The sequence below is a fragment of the Macaca nemestrina genome, chromosome 14 (assembly GCF_043159975.1).
Source record: "Macaca nemestrina isolate mMacNem1 chromosome 14, mMacNem.hap1, whole genome shotgun sequence".
Classification (NCBI taxonomy): domain Eukaryota; kingdom Metazoa; phylum Chordata; class Mammalia; order Primates; family Cercopithecidae; genus Macaca; species Macaca nemestrina.
In genome coordinates this window covers 61,660,526-61,675,837 of record NC_092138.1, presented here as the reverse complement: position 1 = coordinate 61,675,837, position 15,312 = coordinate 61,660,526, and the positions used below count along the sequence as shown (strand labels likewise).

Genomic DNA, 15,312 nt, shown 5'->3' with positions numbered 1-15,312 from the left:
AAGAAAAACCAAACAGACTGCTGTCTCTCCAGAGCGTCTATTTCACTTAGCTTTGCAAGGTGAGAAATTAGCAGCATGAAAAAACCACGCAAAACTGCCTGCAATTTTCATATAGATAGACCTTAGTATAGGGGGACAAAGTCAAGTGCTTTCCAGCTTAAAGTTCTGATGACTTCTGGGAATGAAGAGACCAGAATTTTTCTGGGAGTTGTGTTGGGGAAGGATGGGTAATAGCAATAGGACTAGGAAGTCAGTGGGACCACTACTGGGGCATACTAAGGGGCCCTGTACTTACCTTTTAGGTGCAGATGCAAAACTTAGGAAAACTAAAGCTCTCTTATGGTACCCATCCTGGGTTTTCCCTCCCATAACAGACAATCATACCAACCAGGATCTGGGACTGCTACAGAAACAAAAACCTTGTGGGAACTCCATTTTACTTGATTATTGAATGACATACCTGCCTACCCGTGAGCTTCAAGATGGAAAGGTAGAGGATGTGGGCTCGTGCTTTATCGGCCAGTTTTCATATTCTTGAAAATCATGTGGAAACTCCGAAGCAATTATTCTTGCTATCTCTTTTGTCAGCAGAGTTGACCATAGATCCACTGAAATTAGTTTATGAAGATATCTGAGCAAAAACCGTTGGATGGAGTAGGATATAGATGTTTGGGTGTTAGACTTATGTTGTATTCTCATCTACTGTTTACCAGCTGTACAGCGCTGAGCAATGTACTACAAGGAAGAGAAATTATCTATGATACTTGCTAAAGATGGCAAGGCAGGTTTTATTAAAGGACTATATCATTAGATATAGGGACCATCCCAACAATGTCTTGCAGTAGGGTAGAGAGATTGGACTCAGCTCTAACTCCAACAAAGACAAGTGAGAATTTATAACCAAGGAGCAGGGAGGTGGTCAGTGGATGGAAAATTACAAAGAGGAAACATGAAGGATAAGAGGTTTATGGCTAAATTGACTTGATAGGGTTATTGCTTGTGTGCTCAGATATCAAGGGGAGGAGATTTTAATAAACCCACTTAGCAGGATTCTTGCTCAAACTGGATTCAATGGGGATAGCGATGAAAGCCCAAGGCTAAGCCTGGTGAAGCCTAGTCAGAGGATCCTGCCTAAAGTTTTGGTCAAATTAGATAGTCTTTGTCAACACTTAACTTCCCTGACCCTCAGTTTCTTCTTCTTTAAAACCATAGACTGATATGGATTAAAATAAAGAGGATGAAAATTGCTTGGCCCAAATAATAATGGTAACTTGTTATATGGTACATGTTATACGGTACATGTTATATGCTTTATTAATGGTACTTAATAAAAGTACCTTAATGGTACATGTTATATGCTTTATTACTTTATATGCAAAATGCTTTTATATTGGTTTTTGGAAAAAGTCACAGAGTTGGATAATATTGTGGATATAGAAATAATAGTTAAAACAAAGCCATTCTGAGCCAAATTCCTTGATGTCTCAAAAGAAAAAGTTAATTGTTTTGAATTCTAGCAAAAGTTTATTTTTGTTTCCTGGATTTCCCATTCATTCTCATGGCTTTGATATAATTAATCCATAAATAATTTTGTTGCAATTTTACAAGTACAAGTTAATAACAGAAAGGACTCATTACACTTTTGCACTTTATTTTTACAATGTTCTTATTCTATAAATACTTTTCCTCTCTGTGAAAAGTAAAACACTTTTTAAAAAACCTTCTTATATAATTATTTGTTTTGGAGGAAGAATGAATATTAAACGTCCTTTTTTTCTAAGATATCAATTAAATGAGAATTTTGTCTCTCATTACCAAGTATTTAGCATCCCAGAAACAAATGGAAAGAATAGACTATAATATTCTGGGATATTAAAAAAATCTCTTTAGCAAAGTCATGTGGATTATTAATTTCTCTATGACAAATATAGACCATGATTTAAATTTTTATTGTTCTTTCTGAATTGTTCTATTCTTAGCACTTTCATAAAGATTAAAACTCTTTCTCTATCCATGGACTCAAGAGACACTTTTTAAAAATTTTAATTGAACCTCTTAAAGCTGAAAATTCCATTAAGTACTTTTAAACTTACCTAATAATAAGTTTAGCAATATACAGTCTAATTTCCTCATTTAGATTGAAAGAAATTGAAAATCTGAATAAAAGTATATTTCAATAGGAGACAAGTAGAGGTTTTTGTACAGTGAGAAAATATTTTGTGCAAATTCAGACTTTAAATGTTTAATGCTAAAAGCATATCATTTGCCTCAGTATAATTTTCATAATAAGAATATATTTCAAAGCTTTAAATGTGCTGGTATTTAATTTAGTGTTTTCTTTTTCTTTTTCACTTTCTAAAGAAATTTATTTCAGTCTGGATACTGTGGAGAGTTCATGCTTTGATATACTTCCTTTAGTATAAATATATAACAGTAATAAATAAAATATAAAAAGAGAAAACAAACAGAAGGTAGGTATAAATAGACAAAAAAGCAAAAGCAAGTCATCCTGGTATAAACTATCCAAAGCACATCCATTTGAAACGTCAAATACTGTAGACTAAGAGAAGTTTCCCAACTTTCAGGTAGGAAAAAATAGGCTGCACACAGAGAAGTACAAATTGAAATACCTTTGTTCTTCCCTATAGCAACACTAGAAGTTATTCAGACAATGACTTCAACATTCTGAAAGAAATTTGTCTCTAACTACAATTATATACCCAACCAAAATGTCAATAGTGGTTGTTAGTAGGAAAATAAAGACATGAAGCTTCTAGAAGACATAATCCACCAAGCAAGGGAATACACTGAGAAAGAGGAATAAATGTGACTTAGGAAACAGCATCTGAAATGCAGAAGTAAGAATTCACAGGATGATTGTGAAGAGAGGTTACAGCATGTAAGCTGTGTACTAGGAAAGACAGTAAAAAATTCAAATGAGTTCAAACCAGAAAATTCTGGAATGGACTAGAATAATGAAACTAATAGAATATTTAATATATGTCAATCTCATGAGAGAAAAATAAATCAACTGATAAAGACATATTGATAAAAGGGGTCCCTTCCTCTGCACTAAAGAAAAGTAGCCATAGTTACCTGATGTGAAAAGCATGTGCCAGTCATAAGCATATGAACACTCAAAATTTATCAGACAAACATTGTAGCTGTTGGGGAGACTGAGAAGGAGAAGGGTACTAGTTTTCTACTGATTATAACAAAGTACCACAAATTTAGCAGCTTACGATAACACCGCTTATTATCTCACAGTTTTTGTTGGTTAGGAGTCCAAGCTCAGCTTATCAAGATCCTTTGGTTGGATTCTCACAAGGCTTCATTTAAGGTGTTGGCTAGGCTGCATGGTCATCTGAGGAAAGACCCACTTCCAAACTCCCTCAGGTTGTTGGAATAGTTCATTTCCTCATGGCTGTAGAACTCACAGTGGCTTGTTTCTTCAAGGTCGTTAGGAAAGAATCTTTGACCTCAGGGAGTGCCCCATTCCCTCTTGTAAATAATTTCACCTGGTAAGTCAAGTCTACCCACGATATTCTCCCCAAATTCATTTTTTGGGCCTAAGTCACATTTGCAAAAATCTTTCACCTTTGTCATATTCTATGGGTTAGAAGAAAGCCACAAGTGTTCTTCTTGCACTTGGGGTGAGATTATATAATAGTGTAACTCACAGGTGGTTACTTTAGGGTATTCTCAGTCTAGAGAATAGACAGGCATTCTCAGTCTAGAGCTGCTGCATTTAAACACTTAAAAGATGGCTCAAGGATCAACACAAATTAGTAGCTGAAAACAAAGAAAGTAGGAAGGTCCTTTGAAGTGACATAGATTTTCTCTGCTGAGAGTTAGTGAGGTGAAGTAAGCAGGGAACTTAGGCAGGGTTTTAACTATTAAACAGTCACCCCAGGAAATGGGAAGGACAATTAAGGGGCAGTAAAGCTGGATTTAGTGCCAATAAACATTTGGACTCTAAATAGAATTTATTCAGTGTTATTATCCTGAGCAGATTAAAGCTAATCCATTCTGAATTTATTTTGGCTAAGAAAACTTTGATGCTTTGATCACCAAAACAAATATTTTTATGCATGTATTTCAGAGTAAGATTGTGATTTAGTCAGTTTTCATGAGGATACATTTTTATATTCTGTAATATATTCTTGTGTGTGTGTGTGTGTGTGTGTGTGTGTGTGTGAATTTGAAATGGTTGACAAGTTCTTTAGTCTCAGGATTTCTCAAGTAATTGGTGTATATATCCAAATAGGTCATTTGACCTTAACTAATGCCTCAGTATTTTCCTGCTATCACATACCAGATTCATTTCGTGTTTTATATTTGGAATATTTCCTTTAAGCAGTTCAGAAATGTTTGAGATGTTTTCTATTTCTCTGCTTTTAGGATTTAAGGAGTTATATTTAGAGATCAAAGAGGTGGATTACAATGATAAGTAGGTGGAGAGGCAATAGTAAATCAGTAATTAAGATGGGTTTATTGGAAACAAGCATATAAACCTCATTACTTCTAGGAACCTGTGTTTGATTACTTGATAAAGGAATACTAAATTATTTGCCTTTTTCTATAGAGGTTTGAAGTCTCATTTAAATGACAGTATTTGCTGTAGTAATTAGCAAATATATTTAAAACATGAATTTACTTTCAACACACAATTTAAGCACATTTTATTTATAACTGTAATTACGTTTTCAAACTGAGGAACATTTTCAAAATGAAAAGTTATATGCTGAAATATTTCACTCTTCTACCCTGATATTATTTGAGGACATCTAATCTAATCTCTCTTTACATTTAAAATAGTTTTGTACAGATGGGGAATGCAAAGCAGAGGCTTTTTACTTTAGCCTAAATACGATGCTTAGGTCATCATCATTCTTACTTGCATTTCTAAATTGAAATTACTTGAGTTTATTTGAGCAACGTTTATAAAACAGCATCCGAAGATAAACATATGCCATGATCATCTTCCCAAAGAGGAGGCAAATTGGTTTGCTAAAGAGACAGAACAACATGCCAGGCACTGTAACTCGTTTTTGATTTTGCTGCTGATAGAGTGTAAGTCCCCAGAGCATAGGATAATGTTTGAAGTAATGGAACACATTTTCCCATTAATTCTTTGTATCAGCACCCACATCAGATATACTCTCCAGCAGTTTACTATTAGTCTATTAGTTGTACACATGGAATTTAAATAGCTAAGGGCCAATCTCCTTCCAGATCTCACGACTACTAATTGAAATTACACGATGAGGGCCAGCTTTCCTTCTCCTGCTACTTTACGCTTAAGTATCTGATTATTATCCATCAATAAGCTGCAATGTTACATATGTTGCCTTACCTAGCAATCACAAAGAGCAAGATTGAGGCAAGGATGCACGGGTTGTTTGTTTCAGTGCAGGTTGAAAATGGAGCAACTTGTAGCATTCATACAACATCAAGTATTTTAACAAAGGAAAATACTTAGGAAAGAGGATAGATTCTTTCCTTTCATGGTGCTGTTCATTCATTAAACAAGTATTTATGGGGTCTACCTTGTGCTAGCACTAATCTCGGCACTGGCAAAGAAACAGGGAAGCAAAGAGAAAGACAATCCTCATCCTCATGGAGCGTATGCTAAACAAAATATCAAATAAAACACATGTTAAATTACATAACATACAACATAAATAAAATGGAAGGAAGAACTAGAACAGAATGAAGAATTTTTCTCTGGAGAAAAAGGAGTTAGGGCGTGATGTGAAGGCAGGTGTTACATTAGGATGGATGGGAAAGCCTTGCGGAGAGGGTGACATGTGAGTGAAGCCTGAAGCCAACTGCAGGGACTCAAGGGGAGGAGATTGCAAGCAGAAGGAAGGAAAACAATAAAGGTCCCAAAGCAGGAGTCTGGCTGGTGGAACTCAAGAAAAGTGCATAGTAAGAGGGGAGAATAACAGAAGATGGGGCCAGGAGAGTGGCAGGAGCATGAATGTGGGGCCTTGTAGGCCACTTTAAGGACTTAGACTGTTCTGTGATAGAGATAGAAAATCATTGGAAGCTTTTAGGCAGCTACCTGACAGTCTTATGTTTTAACAAAATGACTCTGACTGTGTGTTAAAAATAGATTTTAACAAAAGAGTAAGGCAGGAGAAAGGGAGGACAGCAGAGGAGGTCACTTGCTCTCCCTCTTCTCCCTGCTCTGTGCCTCAGAAAGCCAACCTGTATGAAATATATTAACTACTAATTGGCTTCTTTAAACTCCAGCTTGCAGTTGTGTTCAAGTAATGAGAGGCGCTCACAAGGGAGACTGGGAGGAGAGTGAAATTTATGTCCTTATTACCTTTTCCCTCTGTCCCTCCAGGCTCCTGAGGATTGTCTGTGTCCATCAGCTAGGGCCACAATCTCTTCCAGCAGCTGTCTCATGACTTTCTGGGTCCAAGAGGCAACGTCTCTTTGAGAGTGCCAGCACTGGGGACCACACTATCCCTTACTGATTTTCTAATATATGCTTACAACATTGTAAATGGTCTCTTTATTAAATCCTTCTTAATTAGTCATATTTGCCATCTATTTCCTGCCTGGAATTACCTCATGCATCAGATAGAAGACTATGCAGTATTCTAGGAAAGATAATGGTGACTGGTTTCAGGGGGATAGCAGTGGAACTGGTGAGAAATGATTGAATTATTGACCTGTTTTGAAGTCAGAACCTACTGTATTTATTAATGAATGAAATGTGAAATGATGTGTGAAAACATCTAAGTGATGCCTACATTTTTGACCTGAGAAACCTGAATGATGGAGTTTCCTTTTGGATACAGTCTTGAAATTCAGAGAAACTAACTGAGCTAGACATATAAAATTGGAAGTTATCTGTAGTGATGGTATTTAAGTCTTGATGTGGAATATGATCGTTAAGTGATTGAGTGTAGATAGAAAAGAAAAGAGAAGAGATACAAAGATTGAGCCCTAGAGTAGCTGAATATTCAGAGATTAAGTGAATGAAGAGAAACCTGCAAAGGAGAGTGAGAAGAAATTGCCCAAGAGGTAAAAGGAATTCCAGAAAATTGTGATCTTCTGGAAACTAAGTGAAGAAACTATAGGGTGAGAATAAATAGACTGCTATTTAAGGTTTTGAGAAATTAATGCTGGCTTTCAGTGTAAATTATTAAAATTTAGAAAAAATATATGTATATACCCAAATATTTTTACATAAATTAAAAACCTTAAAGAGGTATATTAAAATGACATTCCTCCAATGATAATGGCATTATAATTACATGTATTTCAGCTGTCCTCAGTCAACTGAAACTCAACTGTGACCATCTCAGAAGACAATTTATATACCTAATGTAAATGACGAGTTAATGGGTGGAGCACACCAACATGGCACATGTATACATATGTAACAAACCTGCACGTTGTGCACATGTACCCTAGAACATAAAGTATATAAAAAACAGAATTGGACACACTTGCACCTTCACAGCTTTACTATCCTGTATGTTGTCCATCTACACTGTATACTCCCACGGAATTCAAGTGTCAGGAAAGAAAGTTAAAACTGATTTACCCTAAGAAGTCCAAGTTTCCACATCAGGGAAAAAATAACTGAAGAAAACCAACTTAGTGATTCTAAGATGGGATTGTTCCCTTTACCCTCTTCATGGGTGGGAACTGGAGTGTCTCCTTTCACTCAGCCTGCAGCTGGCCACTCCTTGCGAAAGGGAGTGTGTGAGCAAGCGAGTGTGGGAACTGGAGAGCACGAACACTGGAACTGACCAGTTGCTCCTCTCTGGTGGGAGCAGGCTTTGTGCGGGCCGGCAGCAGCGTACAAGCCCCTGACCTCTCGGCACCTGGATTATTGTCCCGTGTCCAGAAAGAATCAGTTCACACAAACAAATTGAGGGGTAGTGTATGTGAAGGATTTTATTGGGTGATGGCTCTCAGTGGGATGGGGGCACCTCCTGCTTAAAACCTAAAAGGTCAGAAGGATTGTGAGGCCTCACTTTCATGGTCTGTATTAGTAATGAAAATCAAGATTAAGTGAGCTTTTGCCCTTATGCTTCACGGAGGTTTCTGACCTCCCTGAGCTCACCTTAGGAGACCCGCGTTACCACAGGTGGAAAGGGGATGGCGCGGGAAGAAAGTGGTCTTTACCTGAAGCTGCACTGTCTAAAGACAGCCACGTCTACCCATAGTCTCTGACCTTAGTTGCTGTTTCTCTGCTTGCCACTCAGCCGCTTGTATCCCTAATGCTCAGCAACTTGTATCTCTGACTGCTTGCATCAGCTGCTTGTGTTGCTCTGCTAGCTGAAGTCTTTTTATGGGCACAGGATAGGGGTGCCGCAGGCCAAAAAGGCGACATTTGGGCAGAAAAACAAGGCCAACTGTTTTCACTTAGAGCCACGGTTCCAGGCTTAAGGGTAAGGTTTAGGCAGGAGCCCAGTCATTTTGTATCAATTCCTTAGGAAAAATTAATAAATATAATGATTTAAAGGAGGGGTGGTGAGGGCACTACCTATCAGTCCACCCCAAACAATTAAAAAAGGGAGAAACAAAAAAAAAGACACCTGGAGGGGGGAGCACAAATGAATTTGGGAAACATAGTTCTAGCAATTGCAATTAATTTAGAGAAGACTTTTAGGTAAATATAGCAACTATAGATTATTTTTCATGGCTTTAAAATTCTTACCTCTCCATGTCATTAAAAGTGTTTAAAAATAACTAGTAATTAATTTACTTAAGTAAAAATTTTCAATAATTTATTTTCTTGAGTTTCAAATGACACGTTTTTCAGCTCAGTGGAAATCTCACTTCTTCTGAAGATATTGTTACACAAACACTTGTGTGTGCTACATTTCTGTAATTAAACTATTTTGCAAAATGAGCTATTGCTGTGTAAATGATTGACTTCAAAACCAAATTCAGTGCTACATTAGTGAAGTGTCTTCCCATGGGACTTGAATTAGAAAGCTAACAGGGATGATGCAATTTATATAATAAAATTTCTATTTTCTATATACCAGTTTTAATTATCTGCACACAAGGGCCAAGGTGACTAATAAAAAAATTGGTATTTAAAAATTGATTCATGGTCGGGCATGGTGGCTCACGCCTGTAATCCCAACACTTAGAGAGGCTGAAGCAAGAGGATTGCTTGAGTCCAAGAGTTCAAGACCAGCTTGGGCAACATGATGAAACCCCATCTCTAGTAAAAATAGAAAAATTAGCCGGGCGGGGTTGTGTGTGCCTATAATCCCAGATACTTGGGAGGCTGAGACTGGTGGATGGCTTGAACCTGGGAGGTGGAGTTTGCAGTGAGCTGAGGTTTTGCGACTGCACTCCAGCCTAGGTGACAGAGTGAGACTCTGTCTCAAAAAAAAAAAAAAAAAAAAAGACAAAAAAAAAGAATGATAAGGGGAAGTTTGCCTTTAAGATGATAAACAGATTTAAATATTAAAACTGTGATTAAAGATTTCAGGCTTAGTGAAATTGTATATTATCCTATAGATTTTTTGTGTAGTAAATAAGCAGTTTCTGTTCAGTGGAAAAGATAACCTCAAAGATAAGACACCAGCCAGTTTGGTTTATAATCTAGCAAACTGACTCTACTATTATTTTATTAAATTAACAATGAAGCGTTAACACCTCAAAATATATGTGCATGTGTGTATATATATATGTATATATGTATACATATATTTATGTGTGTGTGTATATATATATATATTTTTTGAGACAGAGTCTGGCTTTATTGCCTACGCTGTAGTGAACTGGTACAATCTCGGTTCACTGGAACCTCTGCCTCCTGGGTTCAAGCAATTATCCTGCTTCTGTTCCCAGACTAGCTGGGATTACAGCCATGTGACACCATGGCCAGCTAATTTTTGTACTTTTAGTAGAGACAGAGTTTCACCATGCTGACCAAGCTGGTCTCAAACTCCTGACCTTAGGTGATCCACACACCTTGGCCTCCCAAAGTGCTAGGATCATAGGCATGAGCCACCATGCCCAGTCTGAAAATTATATTTTAGTAGCAGTAAACAATAAAACTAGTAAGTGATGGAATGATGGAATCAGAATATCATTCTGCTTCACAACTCCTAATGAATTAAAGGATATAGTCAATAATCATCAATTGCTGCTGTATCACCTATGAAGAGTTTTGCCAAAAACATTGAACTGGAATCTGTAGACATGGGTCAATAAATAAACTAGGTTTCAGGGCAATTTGAAGCATAACACTACTACTATTAATAAAAAAGAAGTCTGTCAAAATTTCACCCTCTCTCTGTCCTTTGCTGTTCAAGCTGTCAATTTCTGCAAGCTAACATTCTCCAGAGCCTTGTGGGTATCTTAGGTTTTGGGATTTACTTCAACAGTCCAGATCTCCTCCTCCCTGATCTTTCCTGGAAAATCCCCTCTCTATTCCTGATGTCTGCTTAGATGGTTGAGTGGATTTATGAATCCCATGCTTAATCTTCTCAAAGAGCCTTGAGTGTGACTGAATACTTTGACATAGTGATTTCTCTGAGGTATTAGTGAAGGGATTTTCAGTCACATCCTCACTTTTTTCTCTAAAGCATGTTTTTCAGAGAGAGAATCTCTTAATTTTAGCATATTTGAAATATGATTAGACAAAGAATTTCCTAAAGTGTCAAGTCCTGGTTCTTTTTTGTTTAACAGTTCTCCCTCAATTATCTCTTTCCTCTCACATTTTAAGATGAACAGAAAGAAACCTATTCACACCTTCAACACTTTGCTTGGAAATCTGCTCAACTAAATATCCAAGTTTTTTACTCACAGTTTCTGCTTTCTACCTAACTGCAGGACACAGTTCCACTAAGCCACTATGTAAAAAGGATTTCCTCACGCAGACATTTAAAGAGAGTATGCAGATTAATGAAAGAAGAACAACAAAAAAATAAATACTGAGGGAAGCACAATTAAACCAACAGCCAACCTCCTCCAACTCCCAACACGTTTAATTGTCTACAAAAATTCAGGAATACATTGTGTTCGATCTATAGAAAACAAAGAAAGTATAATAAAGAGAATGATGAAAGAGCTGAGGATTTCCAATCTAGGTGCTCATTTCCTCTGAGTCCTCACCCGCAGTTCCTTCAGTGTCTACATTTCCACCAGCAGTCTGCTGACAGTTTAGTATTCTCTGAAGTGATGGGTCTCTTTACAACCATGTTCCTCACTTCCTTGTGAATCCTTAATAGCAGAGTGATTATCATCCATAATTCTGGTAAGGGTCTGTTAAGGCATTCCAGGCTTTTTCTATCATGCTCTTCAAAATTCTTCCAGTCTCCAGCCACTACCAAATTCTAAAGCCATGTTCACATTTTTATGTATTTGTTACAGTAGCATCCCACTATTAGTACCAAAATTTGTACTAATTTTCTTTGGTTGTTATATCAAATTACCACACACTTCATGATTTAAAATAATGTGGATGTATTGTCTTACAATTTTGTATGTTAGAAACCCAACACAGGTCTCAGTAGGGTAAAATCAAGATGTCAGCAGGGCTGTGCTTCTTTCTGGAGGCTTTATGGGAGAATTCATTACCTTGGCTTTTCCAGTTTATAGAAACTGCCCATGTTACTCGGCTCATGGGCCCAGTGGGAAATGTTGGGAAGAGTCCTTCTCATGCTGTCGTTCCCTGTTTTTCTCTTCCAAGTTTCTCTTTTTCACTTTTAAGGACTCTTGTAATTACAAGAGGTCCACTGGAATACTCCAGGATAATCTCATTGTTTTAATATTAGCTGGTTAGCTAACATTAAATGAAGGAAGATTCTCTCCATGAGGAAGACATGAGCTATAGGAAACAGTGGATCAGCCTTTGTTTACTGGTGAGAAGCAACCCCAGGATAATAGCCAGGAGCCATGAGAAGTAGCCTCAGGATAATAGTTGTGCACCAGATGTAGGAGCCAGGCTGAAGCTGAGGATGGAAGGCTCTAGGAGAGAAGTCTCCTGATTACAGAGGAGATGAGTTGAGAGATTTAAATTTTTGATAATGTGATAAGGGAATGAAAGCAAAGAAGTAAAGGAGACAGAAAATCCAAGAAAGACAAAAAGTTTGTACACCAAAGTTGTGTAAAAAAGAAAGAAAAGGCTGAAATGAATAAAAACAGAAAGAATGATGAAAAAGCTGGAAGACATCAGAGGTATGGTGAAAATATATGATTCTTCTCCCTCAAACAATGTCTACCTCCAAAATAGCAATAAAATGCAATCAGAAATAGTGGATGGGGTGTAGGGGTCAATAGGAAATGTGCAAGAAAAGCTAGATATGAATATGAAGGGAACTGAAAACACAGAATGATTCAAAGAAGGGAATCTTGTGAAAGATTGAATACCAATACTTTAACTACTTTTTATGTTAATGTATTTAAGTAACGGTATAGTTGAAAAAAGTTGGGAACTGAATGACAAATGGAGAAGAGATGTGTAGTTATAATATAATTATCATATGATCAAATGAAACTATATACACTATAATGTAGAAAATAATGTATTTACTGACAATACAAGTAAGAAAAACTGATCCTTTTTTTTCATCTTTATTTTATCATTTTCCTCATTTATTTCTAAGTTCAAATGTCATGCAATAATATGGAAGGCTTAATTATGAAAAGGAACCATTTTTCCTATGCCCCCGCCATCCTTCTCTACTCAATTCTACATTCAGAAGCAATGATTTTTACATTTGGTAGTTTTAGTTTTTAAGATAGTCTTCCTCCTGTTGTGATCAAATAATGAATCAAGAGTTTTATTCTTTTGTTTTATTTTGTTTGCTTTAAAGTAGATACAACTATAAATGAAGGTTCAATTATATTGTTTGAAGTTGTAGTTCAGTGAGGAAATAAAAATAATTATTAATTATACTAGGAAGAAATATATGAAGTGAGGGATTATATAAATCAGGTAAATTCTCACATAAATCATAGCAAGAAAATGGAGAATATATAAATATAATATATGCAGGAAGAGTTGCAAATACACCATATTTCACAGCATGAAGAAAGCCATCTTGAAAACTGAATATAGTCAAGTTGAAAAGTCATTTCCACTGTTATGCAGAAGCTTTTTGGTTTAATTAGGTTTCATTTATTTATTTTTGTTTTTGTTGCATTTGCTTTTGGGGTCTAAAAGCATTTGCCTAGGCCAATGTCCAGAAGAATTTTTCCTAGGTTTTCTTCTAGAATTTTTATGGTTTCAGGTCTTAGATTTAAATCTTTAATTTTTATATATGGTGAGAGATAGGGATCCAGTTTCTACATGTGGCTATCCACTTTCCCCAGTTTATGTTTTTGTGTGTTTTGTCAAAGATCAGTTGGTTGTAAGTGTTTGGCTTTATTTCTGGGCTCTCTGTTCCCTTGGTCTATGTGCCTACTTTTATACCAGTACCATGCTATTTTGGTAACTATAGCCTTGTAGCAGAATTTGAATGTAGTTCTGGAGTAATGTGATACCTCTAGATTTGTTCTTTTTGTTTAGGATTGCTTTGGCTACTCAGGCTCTTTTATGGTTCCATATGAATTTTAAGATTTTTTTAAAATTCCGTCAAAAATGACATTGGTATTTTGATAGGGATTGCATTGAATCTATAGATTGCTTTGGGGGGTATGGTGATTTTCATGATATTGATTTTTCCAATTCATGAGCATGAGATGTATTTCCATTTGTTTGTGTCATCTATGATTTCTTTTAGCAGTGTTTTGCAGTTCTCCTGGTAGACATATTTTCCTTCCTTGGCTGAGTATATTCCTAGGTATTTTATTTTATTTTTTGCAGCTATTGTGAAATAATTGAATTCTTGATTTGATTCGCAGCTTGATCATTGTTGATGTACAGCATTGCTACTGATTTGTGTAGATTTTATAATAAGATTTTACTGAATTCATTTATCAAATCCAGGAGTCTCTTGGAGGAGTCTTAGGGCTTTCTAGGTATAAGATCACATCATTGGCAAACAAAGGTAGTTGACTGCCTTTTTCCCTATTTGGATGACCTTTATTTCTTTCTCTTGCCTGATTGCTCTGGCTAGGACTTCCAGTACTATGTTGAATACAAGTGGTGAAGGTGGGCATCTTTGTCTTGTTCCGATTCTTATGGGGAATGTTTTCAACTTGTCTCCATTCACTGTGATGTTGGCTGTGGGTTTGTCATATGTGGCTGTTATTATTTTGAGGTATGTTCCTTCTATGCCTAGTTTGTTGAGGATTTTTATCATAAAAGATGCTGACTTTTGTCTAGTGCTTTTTCTGTATCTATTGAGATAGTAATTTGATTTTTGTTTTTAATGCTGTTTATACGATGAATCAAATTTATTGACTTGCATGTGTTGATCCATCCCTGCATCCCTGGGATAAAACCCACTTGACCATTGTAAATTTTTTGATATGCTGTTGGATTCATTTTGCTAGTATTTTGTTGAAGATTTTTGCATTTATGTTCATCAGGTATATTGGTGTGTAGTTTTCTTTCTTTCTTTTTTTTTTTAAATGTTATGTTCTTTCCTTGTATCAGGGTGATACTGGCTTTGTAGAATGAGTGTGGGTAGGAGTTCCCTTCTTCTCAGTGTTCTGGAATAGTTTCAGTAGGATTGGTACCAATTCTCTGAGTGTATAGCAGAATTTGGCTTTGAATGTGTCTGGTCTTGTGCTTTGTTTTTAGTTGGCAGATTTTAAAATTATTATGGATTCAATCTCACTACTTGTTATTGGTCGGTTTGGGATTTCTATTTCTTTTTTTTGTGAGAAGTTTCTATTTCTTTTTGATTTAAGCTGGGGGGGAGCGTTTTATGTCTTCAGGAATGTATCCATTTCCTCTAGATTTTCTAGTTTGTCTGCATAGAGGTGTTCATGGTAGTCTCAGATGATCTTTTGTATTTCTGTAGTGTCAGCTGTAATGTCTTCATGGTCGTTTTTATTAAGCTTATTTGAATCTTTTGTCATTTCTTGTTTAATGTAGCTAGTGGTCTATGAACTTTGTTTATCTTTTCAAAAAACCAACTTTTAGTTTCATTGATCTCTTGTGCTATCGTTTTTGGTTTTAATTTCATTTACTTCTTCTCTAATCTTTGTTACTTCTTTTCTTCTGCTAGCTTTGGGTCATCAGAGTAAACAGGCACCCCACAGAATGGGAAAAATATTTGTTAACTATGTATCGGACAAAAGACTAATGTCCATATTCTACAAGGAACTCAAACAAATAAGCAAGAATAAAGACCAAATAATCCAGCTGGGCGAGGTGGCTCATGCCTGTAATCCCAGCACTTTGGGAGGCCGAGGTGGGTGGAT

The 15,312-nt window shown here is 36.3% G+C and overlaps 1 long non-coding RNA gene across 3 annotated transcripts in view; it reads right to left on the bottom strand.

Moving 5' to 3' along the window:
• LOC105485634 (uncharacterized) overlaps window positions 1–15,312 on the bottom strand; it is a 376,161-nt gene that overhangs the window by 166,710 nt on the left and 194,139 nt on the right. The window contains exon 6 of one of the 3 annotated variants that reach the window (XR_011612668.1): window positions 461–608. The exons of the other annotated variants lie outside the window; for them this stretch is intronic. This is a non-coding gene — a long non-coding RNA (uncharacterized lncRNA). The remainder of the gene's footprint in view (window positions 1–460; window positions 609–15,312) is intronic. 3 annotated transcript variants of the gene reach the window in all.